Genomic DNA, 9,893 nt, shown 5'->3' on the forward strand with positions numbered 1-9,893 from the left:
TCTTAAATTAGTGGTTTTTCATTTCTAATTATTAATTGAAGGTTTTCTGTCATGTTTTAAGTTGCATTTTCGTCTTACAGAGCCAAGAATTTTGTGCCTATTTTAAGAATTCTTGTCAATGTCTGGAGTACATCTTCCAAATCACAACGGTTACAGCACCTCTGATTGACCCCACACCCCTGTGAATCACCCAGGAAGGGGAAGACCTTAACACACATGGAGGAGGCACATGTTAGCCCCAGTGGCCTAATGGATAAGGCACTGGCCTCCTAAGTGCAGAGGACAGTGAATCAAACCAACCTGTGTGAAAATGCATCTCAATGTTTTCCCTAAAGAAGCAAAGTCCACATGTCGGTGTGTCTCAGCAGCTCACTGTTCATGAGCACTATGCTGCACGGTGAACTGATATATACTCTAAAAACTGTAAGCAGGCTCTACTCAATGCGGTGAAACATTTTTACACTTAAAATATTAAGTAAACATGAAACTAATTATTTAAATATACTAACAGAACTGAGTAAATGTAAGTAGAAAAGTATATCTGTGGATGCTCTCATTCATCAGGTCAGAGTCATTTCCAAGAGTTTAAATCGAGGCAGCTGGACTCCAGGACTGTTTTTGAAGATGTTTCCCACTCCCCCGAGTGGCTTCTTCAGTTCTGCTACTGCTCTGGTTGGAATCTGAGTTTTATGTGTTCAGGACCTCTGTAGGTGGATCTTGCAGGAGCTACCATGACTAAGATCCCTATAGTTGGTTAATGGTCAGTTAACAACCAGAAAGTGTGTCTGGGCCATGTGCAGGACTAGTTGACGGCCCATCGTTAGAGATTGAATGTGAGTGAAGTCTGCTAGGAAGGGATGAAGGGACAGAGCTGTGAACAGGTGAGAGCTGATGCAGCATCACTTATTACCTGAGTTTCCCCTCAGGGAAGCTGCTGTTTACAAGCTGTTTAAAGAGAGAAGCAAGAAACCAACAGCCAACAGAGTGAAGGAGCTCCATCCGTCTGATGCATGTGCAAGGTAACCTCACCTTCTTGTTCTGGTGTCTCAAGGTGTTGGTTCAGGTATGTCAGCGCTGAAGTTACAACATAATAACTAAAGTCAATGCAATTATCTTTAAATCTTTAAATTGTGATTATGTGACTTAAAAGTGGACTATTATACAACAAGCCAAATGTGTTTTATTTACTTCATTTTGAAATAAAAAATATAAATAATTAATAATGGGTAGCAGGGTAGTAGGCTGCGTCATCCAGAGGATTCCAATTCCCTGAATGGGAAACAGCTGGTTTGGGACTTCCACATGCTTTCCTAATGGAACACATGATGTGTTTGTGTAACACTGGAGATGTTAGCTGTACATGTGCAGAACAAAGACATGACCCACAGCAGACCATCATGTTTAAGGAGCAGCAGGAAGTCCTCTTCTTAGTAACATTTAGGTGAATGGGACGGCACATTTGATGTTTGACTTCATCTATGAACACATGTCTGCAGCATGTTTACTGCATTTGAACTGTTACTAATGTCATGACGCCAGCTGTGTCAGCTTTGTTTCCCTTTAAGTCCTCCATCTTCCTGCTGCATGTACTTTGTTTTGTTCTTTGTTGCTGCCTCAGCAGTCTGAATGTGGCTCCTTCCTTCCTGAACTCTAACTTAACCACTAATAGAATTCCACCTGCTGTTTCTGTCACTTCTTTCATTATGAGTTAAGACTCCAATAAGTTCCATTAAACTCACAGTGATGTATGCAGACTTCATAGTAAAGCCTTTCTTCTTCATGCCTCCTCCCACCTTACCCATTAAGCACATGTGTTTGTTACCAGCAGCAACATGATTGTAGTAAAAAGCTCTTTGAACACTGTGCTCAGGGCTCTTGGTAGTTTCTGCTTCTTCTCCTGTGCTCCTCCAGACACTCCCAGTCCTCCCCTCTGACTGAGCTCACCTGCTTCCACTCCATGTTGATCGGCTGCCCTGATTGTTCTCACCTGTGTCCTTGTGTATATAATCCCCGAGCTTCTCCTGGTCCTTGGTCAGTGTGTGTTCCACTCTGTGTGTCCTCTTTGTTCCGGTCTCACTCTGTGTGTCTGCAGTTGTTCTCCTGGACTCACAGTTTTTTCCATGTTGTTTGGATTTGCAGTTTTTTTGTCAGCATAATTAAAGACTGTTGTTATTTTTTAAGCGCTCTGTGCCTGAGCATTTGTGTCGCATCCACGACAACCCCCTGACAGAAACTGATTCTCAATCAGTGTGGCTGACTTTTTGGGGCAATATTATAACAAATACTTATGAGACATCATATAAGAAAGATCAGTGCATCATGACTTCAGCTCCATTCAAAGCTTTAGGAGGCTTCATGGCCTCCATCACTCCATAAGACTGTTCCATCTGTTCTGCATCTCTGATATGTGCTGGGACATGGTGGCTTGGATGTTTCACTGCAGCTCATCTAGTAATAATGTGTAACACATATATGAACATCAAGCTGATCATGTCATGCTAAACTGAGTCCTTGGAAGAGAAAACTGACATCCATGCTGGACAATGAGTCCCACCCCCCGCAGGACACCCTGTCAGCACTGCAGAGCATCTCCCAGCTGTAGACTGTGTCCTCCTCGTCTTTACGCTGGTTGGATGGACTGTAGTTGTACTTGATTATGTCTCAGAATGCTGCCTTTGAAGGAGGTGCATGCATGTTGGTGAAGACGGGCATCCAGTTCGTCTTCACCACATGCCACAGCCTTCCAAAGGCATTCAGTCCATCAGTAAACTGGCTAATAGGCTTGGAGGTCCTATTATAAAAACAGATTTATATTACTGTTAAGTAGTGTGGCACCATCGATATCTTTGAAACAGGGATGCAGTAGCTGACTCCATGAGAACATACAAGAACTAATTAGCTAACCAGCTCTAAATGCATTCGCTAGTTAACTAGTGCAACGTTTTGCCTTACTAGTGCAAGAAATAACATTTAATATCAAGAAATGAACTGAACTGATCCAGAGTCTGAGAGTGTATGACTGGCAACAATTAACAATTTCACTTTGTAGATTAAAGCAACATGTGCTTACACCAGAATCAGTCCTGTCAGCTGATATGAACAGGACCCCCCCCCCCCCTCCTCCTCCTCAGGTTCGGACAATATGTAGAAGTCCTCTATAAAAACACATAAATTCATTAAGTATGTATTCTTTATGTGTATAGGACCACTGTCCTCTGTGTACTCACTCACAAGGTCAGTGTGCAAATGGCTCTCTTCCTCTCTAACATACACACACAGTGTGTAGACACACAGTTATGTGCTAAAATACTCCCTAGAACTCCATATACAAGCCAGAAACTACACGAGCCACTAGTCCAACTCAATACTTCCAGATTTGTAGAGATCATATACATGCTACACAACTCAATGTGTGAGTAATCCAAGTATTCAGCATTACATTTTAGGGCCTGTAATCTGTATTCAGTAACTGAATACTTTTTAAAAGTATTCTTCCCAACACTGTTAGTAACATACGACACCAAGAGATGGACAAAACAGGCATTCACCTGGCAGTCCCCAAACACAGTGGAAATGAAATAAGGAGACAGACAAAATAATACACTGCAATGGAACTGAGAGGAGGAACTACAGCTGAGTGAGCATACGATATAGAAGCTAGGGTACCGTTTCATCACAAACCAATGTATATGTTCTGGGCAACAGCATTTATAAAATATGCCTATTGTATTATAATATACAGACGGATTCTTGGAAATGTGTGTGTGTGAAAGATGATGTCACATTTTTGCGTCATTCCTTTTATTACAGCAGTAGCCCCTACAGGTGCATTATGAGGCACTTGTCTGTTGATGTTGGGAGGACTGTGAACATGAGAAATCAATCCATCTCTCATACTATCCAGTATAATTTATGATGTTGAGTGACTGAACAAAGCAGCATCTGCAGGGATTAATGAGGTTTTTCTGATTCTGCATAATATGCACTTTAGGACAGATTTAAAATGGTGGTCAGCCTCCACTCTATGAACCAGCTATTCACATTTCTTATATACATTTCTTGTTTACAATCTTCCAGTTTTTTTCATTTGACTCCCACAGGCTGCATGCACTCCCACCAGCCTCCTGGGCTTGAAATCTGCCATTTACAAACAGTAAGCGCCAGAGAGGAGGAAGGAGACGGCAATACCTCAGAAACAGCTCAGTCATTTCAGGGTAGGAGACTTTTCACAATTCCAATTAAGTCATTCAAATGGAAATATAATGAAATATAAAGAAAACAGAAACCTAGTTTGAAGGAAATATTGGCATTTGTAAGTCATACAAAATGTATGGTTTGTAAAAAAACTATAAAGCAAGGAGCAAAAACAAGTAAACACAGCGCTCAGAACCTGTGGCTGCGCCTGGCGTGTGGAAACGATTCGGAATTAGAAAATTCTGAATACAAGTTTGATAGAGCAGCATCTAATGAGCGTTTTAAGACTAAAATGGAGTCTGCAGCTTGAAATTTCTAGGAGGAGAAACATTTGGCAGATGACACCGAAATTGCTTAATATTGGAAAAAAACGTGAAGTTGACCCGGAATGTCCTCTGGGAGATGAACAACAGATGAGCAACGGCAATCAAACAAAGAAGAAGAAGAAAGAGGGTGAATAACAAGAGTTGATTGCCTAGCAACAGCAAGTTGCCTAGCAATGGAAATCAAACAAAAAAGATGAAAGAGGGTGAATAACAAGTGTTTTATTGCCTAGCAACGGCAATCAAGTGTACTGTACTGTAAGTGTTTTATTACATCTGAATGGCTGCTGCTGAGTCTCTGAGAGCTTTTATCAGCGAGCGGCTAACTGCTGCTGCTGCTGAAATATTGGGAGTGTTTGAACAAACTATCGTCCAGTACGAGGGAGAGCTGGACCGTCAGCGCAAACTGCTGGATCTGCTCCTGAAGCCTGAGATCAAGCTACACAGAACAGGTATGTAAACATGACAATGTCACGGAACAACAACGGCTCTGTGTGAAAAGAGTGACATTCAGCACATAGTGTTTCTGACAGGAGGACACTGACTTCATGACTTGGAGCTACAAATGTGTCCCTCCAGCTGTTCTCTCTCTGCTTTAGCTCCTCAGAGCTCTGTGCTTTGTTTATTTACCGTTGAAGTTACCGTCAGTTAGCATAAATAACATAAGGCTGTTTAGTTTGTTTAATTAGTTAGCAGCTGTGGAATTATATAAGGGTACCTACGCACTGACATGATATAGAGCACATATGTACTCGATTGTATATGCTTACACTCAGAGAAAAAGGGAGTTTTTACACACACATACACCCTTACAGAGAGTTAGGGAGGATGTTTACATTACTGGAGCCCTTTTGTTATGGTGAAGGTGGACGTAAGATAAAGCATCCAACAGAGGGGGATAGAGAGTGTTTCACAGTCATAAATAACAGTTAGACCAAGTATTATAATTGGTAGGTGGGAATAACAGGGCAACATGTCCCAATATGGGAATACCAACGAAGGTCTTGAAAAACTGTTTATATATTATGCAAATGTACCTCCACTTTTCAATAAAACGAGCCTGTGTCCAGGGAGGGGCAGAACACTTATGGACGGGAGTGAAGCAGACTGAGAGGCCTGTGGTCACTAGGTGTTCTCCCTTTTGCAAAAGGTGAAACTACAAAACCCAGGGTATTTTCTTTCACTCAATGTTCTGATTACAGAAGACGGAGTCTGACAATCCGGGGTGACCAGGGAAGGTCACGACATTTTGGGGGCCCGTCCAGGATAGAAGGTAATTATATTCTTCTCAGATCCGTCAATTGAACACAGGGGTTGATTACGAACAGACAGAGGACATGTGGCGCGCCAACAATAAGGTGAGCAGACCTTTTATATCTGCATTGACTACTCTAAAGTGTAACATGTCCCGAGTCTTAGTAGTAATCTGCCTGTAAATTATACGAACATTGACTGAAACAAAAAAAAAAAAAGAGGTTAAAGAATTCTTGTAAGAGTAAAGATAAAGAATAAGAGAAAGGAAAAAGGGGTTGCAAAATCCTGAGTGTGGCGACTCCACCGGTGCTCTGACGAGAGGCCGGAAAAGCTGGGTTTGAGTCCCGGGGCTTGAGGAACCCTAAATCACTAAAAAAAGAGAGAGGAAAAGAACAACAGGCAAACACATGGTATGAATGTTGGAACGACTGGAAACTGAAACAACGACCGCACTAGTTAGGCGGAAGTTGTAGTAAGTCAACAGGCTTCCAAATTACAGACATATAAGATTCTGGTGTCGTGGAAGAGAGGCTAGTCTCAAATCCACTGGACTGAGTACTAGGGACACAGCGTGCCATATTTCTCAGTCGGCCTGAATCTAGACAGTGAAGAACACTGTTATAACTGTGAGCCGTCTAAAAGAGAGACGGCAAGAACAGATGAACTGTGAGTAGTCGGACCGGCTACAAGAACAGAGGAAAGTCCTGTGAGTTCAAAAGCACCCCTTACTGAGACACACAGCTGAGAGTGAAGCTGTAACACACACACATACTGAGCGCTCATATTACGGGTAATGCATGAATGAGAAATGTGGATGAGTGCCAGGGACGTGTGAGCTGAAGCAGCAGCACTGCTGGAAACCTAACTGGTGCTAATGTAAAGCAGTGGTCTGTTGAAGTAGGTTCACTCACGAACTGGATTAGTTTTTTCTTCTGATGTGTACATAGTTTGGTAGAGGACATAGAAACATTGTAACTGCAGTTTTGTAAATTTGAACTTAAACTATAGTTTTGTAATTCCTACGTGAGCACGAGATTAAGACTTTAATGACTGACGACATGGACTTAAGTGTGCACCGAGACATGACTGACGACGGGTGGGGTCCGCACAGCCCACTAAAGACGGTAGAAGAACAGCTGACGGTCTTAGGCGGAATACTGAACCAGACTTATGACTCTAAGACTGCAGCGGCAGATGTGATTCTTATGAAGGATGCTGTAGATAAGTTGTTGGCAGAAAGATGTTGTGAAAGTTGATGGTGAAAGATAGAGGAAGTTTGCAGAAGGAGTTCCAGAGAAAAGGGGGAGAGAGAGTAATACTGATGTACATCAGTGTCCTCTTAGACAACATGGAAAAAAGACACCCGCAGTGCACACAACATGCAGGAATAGCTAAGCTAATTCAGAAAACTGAACACATGGTCATGGGACACCAGCTGTATGTACTCACAACACATAGTGTAGTCGCATATGTAAACTCAGAGACATTCACACTCACCCCACTGACACAGGAGGCGTATGGAGGGGACCGGATGGACGACCCATACTGCCACCTGGATTGAGACAAACTGCCATGGAAGAAGCATATGGGCTAGGCCATGTGGGGGTAGCTCAGATGTTAAGAAATCTGGAGCACTGGTGGCACCCCTACATGAAAGACATGGCTCAGTATGTAATTTGAACATGTGATCAGTGTAATAAATACAATCCGAGACCAACCATCAAACCAGAAGCAGGACACTACCCACTAGAGGCCAAGACGGGCAAAGAAATCATCATTGACTACACTGACATGATTAACTCTGTGAGGGGATTCAGATACATTTTGATGTGTGTTGATGCATACTCAGGATGGCCAGAAGCCTGTCCTGCGAAAAGGGAGGACAGCAAAACTGTCATTAAATTTCTGATTAACACCTACATCCCTAGACATGGTTTTCCTGAAAAAATCAGATCTGACAATGGAACACATTTCAAAAACAAAGACCTCCAGCAGGTGGAGGCTATGTTGGGACTGAAGCATGCTTTTGGTACTGTTTATCATCCACAGTCTCAAGGAAAGGTGGAAAGGATGAATCAAACCTAAAACAAAAATTGGCTAAAATCTGTGCACAGACCAAATTTATATGGGTTCAAGTATTATCTATTGTATTGATGTTCTGTTAATAACGCCATATAATCTACACCCTATGAGCTTCTTACAGGTCGACAGTTTCCTGGACCAGCTGGCCGGCTGAGACTGAAAGAGTATGTAGTATGATATTAATATAAACCATAATGAATTTAAAGCTTTGGTGTTAGTATTTAGCCGAGTGGGTACTCCTGAGGGTCATCAAAAGGAAGTGGTCGGAGAACAAGGTGGACAGGTGAGGTGCATGTGAGGTGAACTGCATGTGAGGTGGACCTCACATGCAGTTCGGCTGAGAGGAAAGGGGGACACCTGGTTCCACTGGAGCCAGTGCACAGCTGCAGAGGAGCCTCAACGATCTTTACAGGACGTCCACGCTGATCTGAGGGCGCAGAAGTCTGAATCAGCTGATTCAGATACGGATCCTGTCACAAAAGGGGCAGAATAATCCCCTGACAGGAATCCAGGATCCCGGGTAGTCTAACCCCAGGGATCCGAAGAAAGAAAACACATCCTGAGGACGAGAGGACCAGAGAATCAGGCGGGGCGCTGGATGATGAGGCAGACGGACAGGAACACATACATGAACTGATAAAACACAATTTTGAACATTCTCACTGTAGGACAATTTTCATTACATTTGAGCTGTTAGGAGCATCTGGGGGCGGGAACAGGGAAAGACCGACCGATTAAAATACCCCCACATACTACCATGTTTCCCACCAAACAGTTAGAACTGATGAAGCTGCTTGGAGGAGCAGAGAAACGTCTTCAGGAAAACTCTACAAGTCCAGGCGCCTTGCTTCAATCTTCTCTATGAATATGACCTGGATGACATGTAAACATACAGTGTGCTCTTTGTAATCTGTATTCTGGCTCTAAAACAAGTGCCCCTTGTGAGGGTTGAAGTCACAATCTTCAGATTATGAGGCTGACTCGCTGCCTACTGCACTAACCAGGCTCAGAAAGAGGTGAAACACGGTCTTTTCTCTTTTTCTTCTTTAAATAAAGACATCTACAGTGCTCATGCTGGCTACTGCACCAACAAACATTCCTAATTTAAATCAAATGAATGTGTTCTATAAAAAGGCTCTAAAGGTAAAACATCTCAGTAATTCTTCCTGACACCTTCACTACCAGTGATGGTAAGTGCTCTTGTTTCAAATGTGATGTGCACTGTACCACTGAAGCTCGTCTGTGAAGTGTAGAGCCTCTGTGTGTATGTCACAGTGATGTTAACAGAAGTCAGATAGGTCTGTTAACACATATAAAAACAACATGCTGAACAACAGCATAGATGTGAAGGTGAATATATGTCCCCTCACATGTTCCTCAGTTAAAAGTGTCATTGCATTGGCCGGGAATCGAACCCGGGCCTCCCGCGTGGCAGGCGAGAATTCTACCACTGAACCACCAATGCTGTGAAAAGCTGACATCTAGTGGTGCCATCGCAGGTTGCAGCCTCCTCATTCCAAAATCAATCCCTCCTCCACATAAAGTCAAAAGTTATAAATTCGCCTCATTACATGAGCGGTTGTGTGTAATGACGCGGCTCACCAGCAGAGGGCGTGTGACGGAGCAACAAGCAGGAAACTACAGGGGAGAAGAGACACAAGCATCCACAGATCAGAACAGACACTCAGCTCTTCTCTCTGAGACCATGATGATACCGTCACATATCATCACTGCACATGTTTTTGGCTGCACGTCTGGAAATGAGAGGAGACAGAACATTATCATACATGTTGCATAAGTAAAGTCACATGACATGCACCACTGTAAATAAAGGAAACCACATATTCTCAGACTCTTAGAACACAGAGCTGAAGGATGAATGTAAGACAGCAGTTTGTTGCTCTCTGACTTTTCTGCCATGTTCAGTTCGTAGCTGCAACACAAGCACAGTCAGAGTGTAGTTATGATCAGCTGAGAGCGGGAGGCGGTCCTTGAACACACCATGAGAACCGCGGAGACTCAATCCAAGGCAGCTCCTCT

At 43.1% G+C, this 9,893-nt stretch overlaps 1 non-coding gene across 1 annotated transcript; it reads right to left on the reverse strand.

Moving 5' to 3' along the window:
* Positions 1-9,247: 9,247 nt before the first annotated feature.
* On the reverse strand, positions 9,248-9,318 carry trnag-gcc (transfer RNA glycine (anticodon GCC)). Its single transcript has one exon. It is a non-coding gene; the product is annotated as a tRNA-Gly (tRNA).
* Between the last annotated feature and the right edge of the window lie 575 nt (positions 9,319-9,893).

The sequence above is a fragment of the Parambassis ranga genome, unplaced genomic scaffold, assembly GCF_900634625.1.
Source record: "Parambassis ranga unplaced genomic scaffold, fParRan2.1 scaffold_22_arrow_ctg1, whole genome shotgun sequence".
NCBI lineage: Eukaryota > Metazoa > Chordata > Actinopteri > Ambassidae > Parambassis > Parambassis ranga.